The sequence below is a fragment of the Triticum urartu genome, unplaced genomic scaffold, assembly GCF_003073215.2.
Source record: "Triticum urartu cultivar G1812 unplaced genomic scaffold, Tu2.1 TuUngrouped_contig_5169, whole genome shotgun sequence".
Lineage (NCBI taxonomy): Eukaryota > Viridiplantae > Streptophyta > Magnoliopsida > Poales > Poaceae > Triticum > Triticum urartu.
This window is the reverse complement of record NW_024115821.1, coordinates 1-16,195: the sequence shown is the minus strand read 5'-3', so window position 1 is coordinate 16,195 and position 16,195 is coordinate 1. Positions and strand designations below refer to the sequence as shown.

The 16,195-nt window shown below is 44.1% G+C and overlaps 1 pseudogene; it reads left to right on the top strand.

Annotated features, from left to right (window-relative positions):
• The first annotated feature begins 2,899 nt into the window (after positions 1-2,899).
• On the top strand, positions 2,900-6,947 carry LOC125528866 (annotated as a pseudogene).
• Positions 6,948-16,195: the final 9,248 nt, after the last annotated feature.

The following is a 16,195-nucleotide window of genomic DNA, read 5'->3' as shown; positions in this document are numbered from 1 at the left end:
CGCCGGAAACGTGGAGTTGATCGAGGAGGCCCGCGAGGAGGTTCTCGGGGCCGCCCGTGCCTGCGTTGGATGCAGGTTCATCGGAGAGGCGGATCTCGCCGACAAGTTCGACCAAGGAGCTGACCGCGCAGGCGATCTTGACGCCGCTTAGCGCGTCGGCGAAAACTCCGTCTGGCGTGCCTGGCTGGCTGCGCTCGCCCGGGGGGGAAAGGGTTCCCGTCCAGAACAGATCTCCGGACGGCGGTGCACCAGGCCCCACGGTGGGCGCCAAATGTCGGGGGTTTGGTGCGACATAAGCCAACGGATGGCTTATCATGGTGGGGGCGAGTAGAACGTCGCTGGTGCCTAGAAATGGGATGAGGCGAAGACATGCACGCCGGCGAATCTTACCCAGCTTCGGGACTCTCCGGGGAGATAATACCCCTACTGCTGCTCTACGGGGTCTCCACATGATCACTATGGCCAAAGTGTTTACACAGTTGCTCCTTGAGCTGTTTCCTGGTGGTAGGAGAGGGCAAGACTAGCTCTCTCCCTTCTATATGATCTGGTCTAGAGCTAATGGGTTCCAACCCTTTGCATGGGTGCCCTGGAGGGTTTATATAGGCCTACCCCCCAGGGGTACAATGGTAATCCGGTAGGACGCGGGCCCAGCCGTCAGTGCCTCTGGCCTCTGTCTTCCCTTTCCCCTCCCGACGGGTCCGACTGGTGGTTCTCCTGCCGTCTCCCGAGGTCTCACTGATTGGTGGGGCCTGCTGCCTCCAGGCCGTACAGACAAGCCGTCGTGGGTGCAGGATTCGGCCCTGCGGTGCTGATGTCAGGGCCGGTATGGCAACAGTGACACGCCGCGCGGAGATCTTCCGGGGTACGGCGTGCTGTGGCCATGCCTGCCTTTGGTGAGGGCGGGGGTGGGCTTCGCTGTAGCCACGCCCCTGCCTCGTCCCCTTTGATGAGGTCATGGGGTTTGTTGGAGTCGCAGGCCGACTCTCCAAAGCCGGCTTCTCTGGAAGTCGTTCCTGGGACTCGGCCGTGAGTGGGCAGTTGGCCGCCTTGCCGTCGACTACTCAGGAGGCGGCTCTTTGTCCTGGGGTCTTGAGGGGCGCAGCCTGCCCCGATGCCTTGAAAGGTTATGGGACTCGGGTTGGCCTACCCATGGCCCATTACTCCAACACCAGCTATCCCCAGCTCGCACCCATGCCCCCGCTCGTCCCCATGCCTCAGCCCCTCCCACGCTGCCTTCTTCTTCTCCACGCCAGAAGCAGATCCAACAGAATCGCCCCCAACCCTTCTTCCTCCTCCTACACAGTCGCCATGGGAGCCCCAAAGTAGAAGGAGCTGCTTCAAAAAAGAAGATCTAAAGGACAGGGTGGTCAGAGCCATACCAGGCAGTAAGATCAAGTAGGTAAGCCCCCTCTGCCCCTCTTTACTTCCCCCTTTCTTCTACTGCATAGGCATATGTAAACCCCCTTCTCCATGGATCTAGAACAAATCCATGGAGAAGCTGCTTCAAAAAAGAGGTGAATCTAGCACATCACACCAGCCTACTTGATGTTACTGCTGGATGTGTTAAACATGCCAAAAACTACTTGATGCATGCCAAACAAGTTTCTACCACCTGGATGTGTTAAACAAGCCAACTAAAAACAAGTTCTCTGGCCAATTAAAACATGATTAAAGCCAACTCAACAAAGCATTGTAGCAAAAAACTAAACATGCATTCTACCAACTTGTAGTTATTGTTTGCAAAATGAACAAAAAATTGACTGCCCAATAGATATGTGCAACGAAAAATTCATAAATGTGCAACTGAACATGCATCCCAGCCAACTGAACCTATATTCTGGCAACTCGGCATGCATGCTAGCCAAATCTAAAACATGCATTGTACCCCACGTGTTTTCTGGCCAACTAAAAAAACATGTATCCTGGCCAACTAAACATGTATCCTGGCCAAGTAAACATGTATATTTGGCAATACATGTTTGTGAGTGAACACTTTAGAAAAACTGTAGTATATGTGCAAATAAAAAACATGTTTTCTGGCCAACTAAACATGCATGTTGGCCAAAAACTGAGAAAATGTATCCTGACCAACTGAGACATCTATTCTAGCCAACTGAATGCATTAACTGTCCAACTGAACATGCATGTTGGCCAAAAACTGAAATAAATGCAACCTGGCCAGCTGAGACATCTATTCTAGCCAACTAAAAACATTGAATGTCCAACTGAATATGTATGCTGACCAAGTGGGAAAATGCATCCTGGCAATTGAGACGTCTATTCTAGCGAAAACCAGAAATCTGTAGTGCAACAGGAAAAACACAAGAACTTTTGTCCATGGCTAATGAAGCCACAAACCATATTAACATATTCACACATATAATCTTGTCCCACACATATATTCTGGTCCCACACCTATTGCAAACCATATTAATTTGTTCAAATATACCAGAACTAGAAACATAAACGGCGATGAAAAACATATAACTATAATCTGTCCTCCAATTCTTCTTTCTTCTTTCACCTGGATTTTCCTTCTCAAATGTAGCATCCAATTATGTGCAGAAAAATCTGAAAAGAGCTCCTTGCGAAACGGAAACCTACAGATCATTGCAACAAAACAAAGGGAAAAAGTCTGAAAAACTCTGTAGCAAAAAGAAGTCATGCTCTTGCCAGTTATTTACTGCAAACTGTGCAACTAACATAACAAATATGTGCAAACAAAAAATTTCATAACTGTTATAATAAAGATTATGCTACGGTCATGTTGCTTTTGGAACTAAGATTGTCACAAAATGGTGTGCAACTGCCTATTTACTAAGTTTTTAGGTTGTTTGAAACACTCTTTTTCTGTGGTTACCAACTGATGACATCAATTTCTTCTTTTTTATATGTGCAGGGAGTGTGTGGCAGCATCCAAAAATAAGGAAAAAAATGCTTGATCTCAATGAGTTTCCTCCAGATCTCAATGAGGTTCCTCATGATATGGATCAGCAGCAACCCAGCATACAACAAGGAAATTGGACAGAAAATGGTCGATCTGTTTACTACACGCAGGCACGTCGTGATGGTAACCCTACGGGCCATGACAATGTGGCAGGCCAGTCATTAGCCCGTGGTGCCCCTGTAGTGGTGTCTTTGCAGTCAGAGAGCCATACTCTTGATGACATGAGAACCGAGGCAAATGTTCCTGGTCCAACCAGGACTGAGCTAGAGCTGGGGCTGTTGACGGAGCTGTGCAAGTAGAAGAAGGAGAGGATGAGGCTGGTTCTCAACCTATGGAACCCTATGTTGGCATGAGGTTTGACAGCCTTCAAATTGCTAAGGATCACTACAACAGCTACGCACTACGGATGGGTTTCTCTATCAAGATGAACACCTCTAGACGGACACCTCGCACCAATGAATTGATAAAACAACAGTTTTGCCGCAACAAGTTCAAGAAGCCCAAAGCTGATGATAGAGGAGCCGAGGCTCCTCCTGTCCTGGACCCTATTCTAGATCCAAAATCTGTTAACAGTGACGAGGAGATGGAAGAAGAACCTCCAATATTTGCTGAAGAGGAGGCTGGTACTAGTAAGAAGAAGAAGAAGCGCAAACGCGAGACAATAAAGCAGACTGAATGCAAGGCGAAAATGTTGGTGAAGCTGATAGATGGGCGATGGGAGGTGACGCACTTTGTTCGTGACCACAATCATCCGCTCGTGAACAAACCTTCATTGTCCAAATACTTGAGATCCCACCAAGGCATCTCACCTGATGAAAAGGAGTTTCTGCGCATCTTGTATAACTGCAACTTAACTACAGGTGTGGTATTTTTCTATATCCCTTGAAGAATTAAGTTTCCCTCTAGGCAGTCCAGTGTGCAACTGTTATGGTACTACTGTGCAACTAAAATGGCTTAACTGTGCAACTGGTGTCCAACTTCCCATGCTTTTTGTATATCACTTTTGGTGCTTCTTGTGCAACTAGATTGTCTTTACTGTGCAACTACACAATGTCCTGTATGCAAAAACTGCAAAGTGTTTTTAAAAAGGTGCAGCTAGGTGTCCATTTCCTGCGATTATCTTTTGTGCCAACACATGTCCTATTACTGTGCAGCTGGATGTGCACATTTGTGCAACTAAAAAAGGATATACTGTTTGTTTTTGTATTATGCAGGACCAATGATGCATGTAATGGCAGAGTTCTATGGATCTGAGATGATGGTGCCGTTCGGACCAAAGGCAATAACAAATCTTTGTACAAGTTTCCGTAGAGATGACACAAAGGAGGGTGATCTGATTGAGACAATTGCGCACTTCAAGGATATACAAAAAACCGATCCAGACTTCTTCTATAAGGTGAAATATGATGAAGAGGACAGAGTTGTCAACATATTTTGGGTGGAGTGCTTAGCTCGAAAAGCTTATGCGGAGGCGTACCACGATTGCATATCGTTTGACACCACCTACATGACCAACATGTACAATATGCCATTCGCGCCATTCATAGGAATAAACCGACATGGCCAATCTTTCACGCTGGGTTGCTTGTGAGGTAGGAGTTGGCATCGAGCTTTGATTGGGTCTTTAGAGCATTCCTAGAGGCTATGGATGGCAAACCTCCTGACAACTTCATCACCGATCAGGATGGTGCGATGAGGCAGTCAATACAAAGCATCTTTCCAACCACCATGCACCGCTGTTGTCGATGGCACATCATGAAAAAGGCTCAGGAAAAAGTTGGTTGGCTGCTGTGCTGGAATCCAAGACTCTCTGATGATTTCAACAAGTGTATTGACTTCAACTTCACTATAGACGAGTTTGAGCAGAATTGGGATGGGTTAATGATGAAGTATGAGGCTATGACACACACGCACTTTGAGAAGTTGTACGAATACAGGTCAACTTGGGTGCCGTGCTACTTCAAACACAGGTTCTTCCCCTTCCTCCAGTCTACACATCGTAGTGAGGGGGTCAACGCCATCCTGAAAAGATATGTGAACCCACACAACTCAATGCTGAACTTCGTCAAGCAATATGAAAAAATCCAGAACCACATCCTTGCCAAGGAAGGCTGCAATGATTACAGGACAGAACACCTTGAGATTGAGTTGTGGTCCAACTTCCCAATAGAGAAGCAAGCTTACAAAACCTATACTAGGGACCTTTACCGCAAGTACAGAGAAGAGTTTGAGCTGATTGAACATTATAATGCATTCCAAGTTGGTGCTGATGTATTTGAGCTCAAACCGAACCAGGAATTTGTTGCCAAATATGGTTCTCGAAACTACTTGGTGCAGGCAAGGGTGGAGGAGGGTTCCTATTTGTGTGAGTGCTGTAAACTGGACAAGGACGGCATCCTCTGTTGCCACATCCTCAAGGTGTTTACCCATATTGGAGTTGATGTCATACCGGAAAGGTACCTGCTAAGACGGTGGACACCTACTGCTGTACCTAGTGCGCCAGGGACTGGTTATGAGCAACCAGATGAAATGCCTACTCAATCAAAGAAGCAGACAAGGGAGATGAACATGATATACTATTTTTAGAAACTAGCAAAGTTTGCGAGTGGTTCTGATACAGCACAAGCTATTGTATACAAGCATATGCGTGCGACACGTACCGAGATCGGCCACCTGAACAAGTCCAAGAAAAAGAAAAAACCGACTGCTGCAACGGGGCCATCAGATGATGGCAACCCTCGAGGACCTCCTCCACCTCCAGGAAGCAATTAGGGGGCTCATCATCCAGGTAATTACCTGCCCCAACTCCTGATCTAACTAGGTGTGTAACTTCAGTTGCACACATCATTGTGCCCAGATACACACACCATGGTAGCCACTTGGACAGAACAGGCTGCCTAGTTGCGCATGCTGTGTTAGTTCAAGCATCAAGATAACACAACTAACTTATTTTTCCTGTTCTGGATATAGGTGATGTCAACCCTCAAGAACCTCCTCCCCCTCCTGGCTATACACGACATCCTCCGCCACCTCCTCCCCCGCGTGCTCCTCCCAATGGCCCTACAGGCAACACTCAGGGGGCTCATCGTCCAGGTAATTACCTGCCCCGAACTCCCCATAAAACTAGGTCTGTAACTCTAGTTGCACACATCATGGTGCTCAGTTGCACCGAATAGGCTACCTAGTTGTGCACGCTGTGTTAGTTCGAGCATCAAAAGATAAACACAACTGACTTGTTTGTCCTGTTCTGCCTATATGTGATGCCAACCCTCAAAGACCTCCTCCCCCGCCAGGCCCAACTAGCAGTGCCCTGCGTGCTACTCTCAATGGACCTACAGGCAGGACTCAGGGGGCTCATCACCCAGGTAAGTACCTTCACCGATGCCAAACAAAAACCAGGGTGTGTGACTTTAGTTGCACATATCATAGTGCCCAGTTGAACAGAACATGCTGCCTAGTTGCGTGCGCTGTGTTAGTTTGAGGATCAAGCTAAAAATCTAACTTGTTTTCATGTTCTGCCCATAGGCGATTACAATCCAAGTACCATGACGGGCAGGTGTTTTTTTCAACTTAACTTGCACACAACAATCAGTTAGTTGCACAAAATGTGTTGTGTGGTTGCACAGAACATCAGTGCTGGTTGCACAACAACAAAAATACTAAACTTTTTATATGATTATTACACAGGTGATCATGACGGTCCTACTGCCCCATTAGAGGCTGCATCCCTTGCACAAGCTTCTGATGATTTTGTGTCCAGGGATCCTCCAAGGTCTACTACAAAGGGTAGGGCAAAGAGTCGATGGTAAAAATCGGCACTGGAGCTACACCCAAAGAAGAAAAACAAATGCAGCCAGTGCCAATCTACAGAGCACACTGCTGGTGTGTGTCCACTCAGACTCCTGTGATTCTGTTTCCTCATTTGTAACTTTGGAACAAAAAAGGAAAAGAATGATGTTTGTTTTAGCAATGTTGGGACCAAGTGGACACATTCAGCATCTATGATTCCTCTTTATCTAATTTATGCTCCTTGAATTAGTTCATGCACTGTGTAAAAAAAGTTGCTATTTGTGCCTTTGTGACAACTGGTTAAATATTTAGTTGTTGAACAATTGTATATCCAGTGCTCCTAATGTATCAACAAAAGTGATGATATTGAGTTGCAAACGCAATTACTAGTAGTGTGCAACTACAAAATCTGCTTAAAAAATTGTACAAACCAGCAACTTCCTCCATGGAGCAGAAAAAAAGAAAAATAGTACTGACCTACTCCTTGTCGTATCTCAGCAACTTCCTCCATGGGGCGGTGTTGTGCACGCTGGTGACCCAATCATATGCCAGCTTCTTCCTGATGTTGACTACTTCCTTAGGGTCGTAGTTGGGCAGTTGGCTACCATTCCACTCGGTGGCGTTAAGCAGTGCGAGCAACCCACACTCATTACTGCAAAATGGGCAAAAAAAATTTGTCACATAAAATTAAAACCAAATAAAGGTAATGCACTCTGTGCAACTGCTTATGTCCTACTGTGCAGCTGCTTCTGTTCTACTGTGCAACTGCTTATGTCCTATTGTGCAACTGCTTGTGTTCTACTACAACTCATTATGTGCCACTGTGCAACTGCTTACGTGCCAGTGTGCAACTACTTATGCGCCACTCTGCAACTGGCTAGATAATCCATTAGAAACTCATAAAAATGATAAAACAGATTGAAGACTAGTACTGTGTCTTAAAAAAATTAAAGATTGCTCATGTAGAAATTGAACAGAACATGCTGCCTAGTTGCGTGCCTGTGTTAGTTTGAGGATCAAGCTAAAAATCTAACTTGTTTTTCATGTTCTGCCCATAGGCGATTACAATTCAAGTACCATGACAGGCCGCGCTACTGCAGGTGTTTTTTTCAACTTAACTTGCACACAACAACCAGTTAGTTGCACAAAATGTGCTGTGTGGTTGCACAGAATATCAGTGCTGGTTGCACAATAACAAAAATAATAAACTTTTTATATGATTATTACACAGGTGATCGTGACGGTCCTACTGCCCCGTTGGAGGCTGCATCCCTTGCACAAGCTTCTGATGATTTTGTGCCCAGGGATCCTCCAAGATCTACTACAAAGGGTAGGGCAAAGAGTCGACGGTACAAATCGGCGCTGGAGCTACACCAAAGAAGAAAAACAAATGCAGCCAGTGCCAATCTACAGAGCACACTGCTGGTGTGTGTCCACTCAGGCTCCTGTGATTCTGTTTCCTCATTTGTAACTTTGGAACAAAAAAGGAAAAGAATGATGTTTTTTTAGCAATGTTGGGACCAAGTGGACACATTCAGCATCTATGATTCCTCTTTATCTAATTTATGCTCCTTGAATTAGTTCATGCACTGTGTAAAAAAAGTTGCTATTTGTGCCTTTGTTGGCAATTGGTTAAATATTTAGTTGTTGAACAATTGTATATCCAGTGCTCCTAATGTATCAACAAAAGTGATGATATTGAGTTGCAAACGCAATTACTAGTAGTGTGCAACTACAAAATCTGCTTAAAAAAATTGTACAAACTAGCAACTTCCTCCATGGAGCAGAAAAAAAGAAAAATAGTACTGACCTACTCCTTGTCGTATCTCAGCAACTTCCTCCATGGGGCGGTGTTGTGCACGCTGGTGACCCAATCATATGTCAGCTTCTTCCTGATGTTGAGTACTTCCCTGGGGTCGTAGTTGGGCAGTTGGCTACCATTCCACTCGGTGGCGTTAAGCAGTGCGAACAACCCACACTCATTATTGCAAAATGGGCACAAAAAAAATTTTGTCACGTAAAATTAAAACCAAATAAAGGTAATGCACTTTGTGCAACTGCTTATGTCCTACTGTGCAACTGCTTCTGTTCTACTATGCAACTGCTTATGTCCTACTATGCAACTGTTTGTGTTCTACTGCAACTCATTATGTGCCACTGTGCAACTGCTTACGTGCCAGTGTGCAACTACTTATGCGCCACTCTGCAACTGGCTAGATAATCCATTAGAAAATCATAAAAATGATAAAACAGATTGAAGACTAGTACTGTGTCTTAAAAAAACTAAAGATTGCACATGTAGAAAATTTTAAAAACTACAAAATGATGGTATATGATTGAGAAGGAATGCCATGCTTATTGTCTTACTTGCCGAGCTGCTTCGGTACATCAATGTCAATAATCTGGAAGTGCTCGATGCTGAACTTTGGGTAATGCTTCCTGCATAGCTGGCGTACTGCCCCCGCGATGGTAGAGGCGGTGGTCATCAGCACAATGTTGTCCAGCGTCCTGCTTGAGTCAAGAACTTCAGAGCGTTCGTCCCTCAAATTGACATTGAAGACCCAATAATGCCTCCCTCCCTCCTTATCGGTTACATCAGCGCACTCGAGCACTGGCAGCATGACCTGCAACCGTGAATGATTTCAGACACAAAATACAGGCTGTAGCTAAGAAAAAACAGTAAAAGACTTGGTCAAGTTAAAAACAAGTTGCAACAAGTATCTGCCAACTAACAGATGTGTCATGTGCAACTAGACATGCTGTGGGTGCCAACTAAAAAACGATTGATCATGTGGGCACAACACTCACCAAGTCTTTCTTATCGAGACGGTTCTTGTAATCAAACTTCTTCTTTATCTCATTCACATTGTGGATTCCTTGCTGTAAATTTATCTGCAGAGATTATAAAACATGGCTCAAAACTCCTTAGTAGGTGAAAGGCCTCCCTCAAATGGTCAACGAAAAAAGTGCTACAGAACAAAGATGAGGGTAAAAAGAAGGTTTTGGAAAAACTTACAGAAAACCTCAGTGGCATAACAACCTTCTTTGACCCTTCTGGTAAGTTATCCATGATGTGTAAGATTCCAGTCTCAATAACAATTTTTGACAACAATTGAACCGGCTTCATCGAATCAACTAACTCCTTTAAAGAAATGTAGAAAGCACCATACCTGATTATCTCAGGGCTGATTATTTTTTTGAAAGCAATAAAAAGACAAGTTAGCTCGAAGGGTCATAGCAGCAAAAAAAATATGTATGAAATTGAAAACAGAACAGTGTGCAACTAAAATCCCTATTCTGTGCAATATGCTATGCTTTCTATGCAACTAAGTGGCTAGTCCTGTGCAACTGAAAAAGATATGTATGTAGGATGTGGGGAGTTAGTTTACCTGGTAGCTTCATCATTTGCTCCTTTGTGATGCCTGACCCAATACAAGAGGGCAGCGTAAAGCTTGTTCACTGCCTCATTGGAGCTGAAAGTCTTCTTCTTGTTGTAGTCAATGAATGGAGACCTTTGAGATGCTGCGGGCCTTAATACCCTCCTCTGTCTTCGTGCAATAGGTGGTCCCAAAGAACTGCTCATGCCAGCTTCTGGTTCTGCGCATATCGGGGTGTGGCAATTCTCTGGTGAACCAACATCTAGCTCTTGAGCTATTGCCTTGCCAGCATCAATAGCAGCACATCCTTCATTCACAGCTGCTGGGTCCAACTCACACTCATCAATGCAAATCACACCGGCTTCCGCTGTTTCTGCTGCTGGAGCATCACCATCTATGCCAAGGTTAAAAGATGGTGCATCGCAGAACCCGTCACCATGATAAGACTTTGATCTGCGTAAGGGTTCAAGGACCAGGGCATCTCCTTGCGGCACAAACACGGGTGCATCGTTCACTGACTTGGTTCGCAATAGTGTTGTAGTTGGCGGCCTTGGAGGCTTGCACCTACTTATAATGTTGAACACCTCCTCTTGTGTTAATGGTTGCTGAAAGTCAGCTCTTGGGGACGGCACTTTGATAGTTGGATCACCTCCTTTTGTGTTTGGCATTGAAGCATCTCTATGAGTAGGCACCTTGGGGCTTGCAGTTGCAGTGGTGCCTTCCTGACCAGCTGTGGTGGTTTTGACTGTGACCATGCTACTAACTGACACATCAGTTGGCACACTGGTATCTGTAGTTGGCATCTTTCCAGTCTGAGTTAGCAGCAACCTAGCAGAACTTGGCACCCCTGCATCAATGGCTGCGGCTCACAGTTCTCTCTCGTCTCTGAACCCCAAATCTTTTGTGGCGTGTTCCCCCTTTGTGCCCCTGGCAAACTTGACAATCTTCTGCTTAGGTGGTTTTGGTGGGATTGTTGAAAGGGGAGTCTTCCCCTTGATCTGTTGAACTTCTCTGACATTGGTTGGCTCTCTACTCACTACAGTTGGCATATCAGTTTGAAGCACAACTTCCTTTACCATATTTACTTCAGCATCTGCACTCACCATCTTCTCCTTGGTTTGCCATGGATGCTGCCTTGCTCTTGCTGGAGCTTAGGTCTGGGAGCTGCTTTAAATATTCCTTGTATTTTTCCTTTGAATGAACCGAGTCAAGACCCTTTCCTGCTTCCTCCATGTCAATTTGATTCTTTTCAGCTTCACTTGATAAGAACAGGCTCTTGTCACTGGCAAAGTTGATCTTCTCACACATATCTTTGTCGCTGAAATCTGGCACAGGAAAGGTGGTTGGCAAAGCTGGCTTCAAGTTGCAGAGCTTGAACATATCAATGCTGCCCTGAGACTCTGCTTCGTCATTTTTCTTTGACTTCGGCAAATCCTTGTCTTTCCAGCAAGTTTTGTCAATCAACATCTGTAGTGTGCTCCTGCTACTCAATGAATTGTTGCTGCTCGCAGGGGTGGCAGAAGTGCTAGTCCTCCTGAATGTGTTGCCACCTGTACCACTAGAACTAGGAGCGTTGTCATCATCATCGTCATCGCTGCTGTCGCTGCCTCCATTGGATCCCCTTTATCATCACCATAACCATCCTCGTCTTCTTCATCATCGTCTTCTTCCCTCTCACTGCCATCAGCTGCTGCGCCTTTGTCTTCTCCTCTCTCACTGCCATCAACTGCTGCCCCTTTGTCCCCATCCCCCTCTTTGGCCTCACCTTCTTCTTCCTCCTCCTTTGCCTCACTATCTTCTTCCTTGTCCTCCTCCTCTCTTTTGTCCTCTTCTTGTTTGTCCTCCTTCTCCTCCTCCTCCTCCTCCTCCTCTTCCTCTTCCTCCTCTGCATCTTCTTCATTGTTATCCTCATCCTTGTCCTCCTCCTCTGATTCATCCGCATCTGTGTCCTCGTCGTTGTCAGCATCTGTCGCTGCTTCCATTTCCTCATCTTCTTCTGACTCATCCTCAACAAACTCTTCTTCTTCTTGTATAGTTGACCCCCGTCTCTTTCTTTTTGGAGCACGGCGTGACGCCCCAGTTTGCATTGATGGCTGCTGTACGTAAGGATCAATATCTAGTTCCTGATCATCGATCTTGGCAACTGCTTCAATGAAGGTGCCAACCTGTTCAGTTACAGCCTTGCACAGCTCATTGACCACTTTCGCAATCTTTGCCTTTTTCTGCATCAACACAAAAGACTCAGTACTGATTCAATTAGAAAAAATAATAAAAAGTAAAATGTCTGTAACTGACCATGATGTGATAAGCAAAAATGACTAATACACACTTTCTAGCCAACTAAAAACATGATTCTAGCCAACTACACATGCACTGTGGCACAAACTAAAAAACATGCATTCTGCCAAAAGTTGATGACAATGGTTGTAAATGAACACTTTGACTGTCCAAAAGAACATGTGTAACTACAGAAGCTTATATGTGCAACTGAACATACATCACAGCCAACTAAATTCTGTATTCTCGCAACTACAAAAGTTATACATGTCCAACTGAACATACATCCCAACCAATAGAAAAATATTGGTAAGTGGTACAAGTTTCTGTATGCAAAACACTAACCTGCGGATTGTAGGTTATTGGTAACTTGGATGCCACGAATGCTTCAGCTTGCAAAATTCCACCAAACAGTGGTGTCTGCTCCATGCCTCTATACTCCTCTTTAAGCTGATGTGAAAAAAAAGAAACAAAAAATAACAAGGTTATCAAAATAGATTTGTGTGTTGAACGAAACCACACATTACAACCTGTGCAACTACAACAAGATACTGGGTAGACAAATTCAACTATACATATATGCAACTGAACAAAGACACAAAAACTGTGCAACCCACATGGCACTGTGCAACAAGATTAGTAAAACTGTGCAACTTAAAAAAGATGGTGTGCCAATTTAAAATGAACATGTGTGCAGATTGCCAAACTTAAAGCTATAATCTGTGCAACTACATGCATTGTTGTGCCAACTGATGACAGTTTTCTGTGCAATTTCCAAAAAGAGTGACCATACATCAAAAGAACATAGAAGGAAGACACTGTTGGAAAAAACAAAAAAGAACTCACTTGTAATTTGCCGAACACACCAGGAGAGATAGTATCCTTCTTGATCACCTTGGCAATTAGAGTACTATCCCATGCATTCGATCGTATCGCGCAGTTGCTTACTGGGATGTCATGTACGAGCGCATCAAGGTATAGTATCTGCACCAGACCCAAACAAAAGAAAAAGGCAAGTTCAATTATTGTTATGAGTATTTCAGCAAACTATAACTGCACAGAAAGAACAAGAACAGATGGAAAAAGTGGTCGTTTTCACTAACCATCAAGTGATACAAGTAGCAGCAGACAGTTTGCTTCTCCTGGTCCATGTTCCGAAAAGCTTCGTTAATGTGTTCTGCTACAAAGAGGCAGATGTTTGTATTCTTTAGCATTTGATGATCTAGCACAAGTCCATAACACTTTGGGCTGAGCTTCAAGGCCGTGGTTGGTGCTAGAAAAGTGCTGAAGGCAACCGCAAGCCAGGCCATAAAGAATGTGTCATCCGTTCTTCCAGCCATATCCTGAATCATCTTGAGCCATGTAGTGATCTGGGGATGAGAATTTCCAGTTATGTTGAAAGCCTGTCTGAATCTCCTAGTGGCATCCTTGTCAACTAAATATCTGACTTTTTGACCCCTGTTTGGGAGATCAAATACCCTCTGAACACTTTCAGCATCGACACGGATCCTTCCCCTTCCTGGGAAAACCATTTCAGAGGTCTGTGGCTGGGAGGACTACACTAGGAACTTAGTGAGGTCCGCTGGAAGTGTGTCTGATAAGTTCAATAGCCCCCCGAACAACCTCGAAACTAGCTCTGACTTCTATAGTGGGGATAGAGAGGTGTTGAAATTTGCAAACCGCGCTGGTGATGCCCTTATCCTGCCTGCTTGTGATGGTCGCTCCACATCTTCCCCTGCAGCCACCTCAACTCCTTCACCACTGCCCTGTTGATGAGAAAATGAAAACATTACACAAACATTAAACACAAGAGAAAAAACAAGAATGAAAAAAAAACTAGCAATCATCATTTGGATCAGTATTAGAATGAGCTATATATTCATAAAATGGATCATGCCAACTAATATGATTTATTTGTGCAACTAATAAAGCTCATGAGGATAACTGCAAGACTGCCAGTGTGCAACCTTCAAAAAAAATAAAAAAAGTACAAGACCTGGCAGCTACAAAAAGTTCTAGTGGATGTGCAACAATAAGAAATGATACTGCAAACAAGAAAAACAGTAACTAAAAAAGGTTTGCAAAGAACTATTCAAATAGATCATAAACACACACAAAAAACCCACATACCTCAGCATCTGCTGCGGAAGATGCGACAGCTTCTCCAGCAACTGCTGCCTGCACAAAAAAATGACCACTGATGTCAACTATGAAAGATGCCAACTAGTGAACTACAAGATGCCAACTAATGCCAACTAATGTCAACTGTATTTAAATCAATATGACTAGAGATGTCAACTACAAAAGGTTGTTATTGACAAACTAAAAACAAAAATAGTGGTGCGAACTGCTGCATAATTTCATCACTATCTAAAAAAGCGAGAAAAACACTTATATTCGAGATTTTACTTACCCTAGAAGATGACTCAGCTCCCTTATCAAGTGCTGCACGTCTAGTCCGCTTTACAACACGGAACTGATCAGCATCCTAAGAAAAAAAATAAAAAACATGAGCATGGGAAAAAACAAAAAAAATGTTATATGACCCAAACAAAACCAAAAAAATTGGACTTGTGTCATCAGCATGCCACTTACCTCAACATCCTCTCCCTGCTCAACAGTCTGCGCAGGTCGTGGCTGGCGATTAGCAGGACGCTTCGAGTTTCGGCGAAGCGGCTGACTTCCAGAACGCTGATTAAGCAACCAAAAGAAAACATGAAAAAAAAGACATTAGCATACATGCATAAGTTGAAAACAAGTCAAAAACAAAAGAAAAAAAGTGAAAAAATACATCTCCTTCATTGCCATCCGCATCTCCTCCTATTATAACCATTTTTGCCCTGCGGCAGAAAATACAACAAAAAAACATAGTTAGAAGATGTGGACAACCAACTACTACAATGATGCAGCCAACTGTGCAGTAAACCTTGTGCAAACTGGACATCAAATAAGCCAACTAACTTTTTTCTGCCTAGTTATTACTTGCCAACTGTGACAAGTAATACCTAGGCAGAAAAAAGTTAAGTAAAGGCAACAAGCTCAGTGAGATAACTTATTCTGAAAAAGCGTCCCTAGTTGAACATGAGGGGAGATACATGAAAACAACCACATCCACAACAAAAGACTTGCACATTGAAAAAAATTAAAATGGAAAATTGGCAAGCATTGGTACTAATTTGCACAAATCAAGGGGTCCTAGTTGCACAAAGCAGGAGAATAACACATAAACCACCACAGCCACCACAACGCTGGTGGATTGGGTAGACTATATTGGAAAACTGGCAAGCATTGGTGCTAAAATTGCACAAACAAGAGGCCCTAGTTGCACACAGCAGAGGGGGAAACAGCCAACAAGTAAAAGTGTATAACATATGCAACTAAGTAAAACCAACTAAGTAAAGTAACTGGCACAAGTGTATAACATATGAACAGCCAACTAGTAAAAGCGATGCAGCCAACTGAGCAGGCAACTTGTGCAACTGAACACCGTATAGACAACCACCTAGTACAAAGACAGTGAGCCAACTGACCAAAACAACTGCTGCAACTGCAGAGCATATGGACAGCCAAGTACTATATGGACACAGCCAACTGAGGAGAATTTTGTGCAACTAACCACTTAAATCTCTGAACACCAACTACAAAATCAGCCAATGCATTGCACACAACATTGCACACATCTAATACAACTTACAGAATAACTAAGAATCATGAACAGATCTCAAATCTCTGCAAAATTGAACGGAACATGAACTAAACAGCCAAATCGCCCTAAAATCGCGCAACGAGCGCCGTGGACATGCAT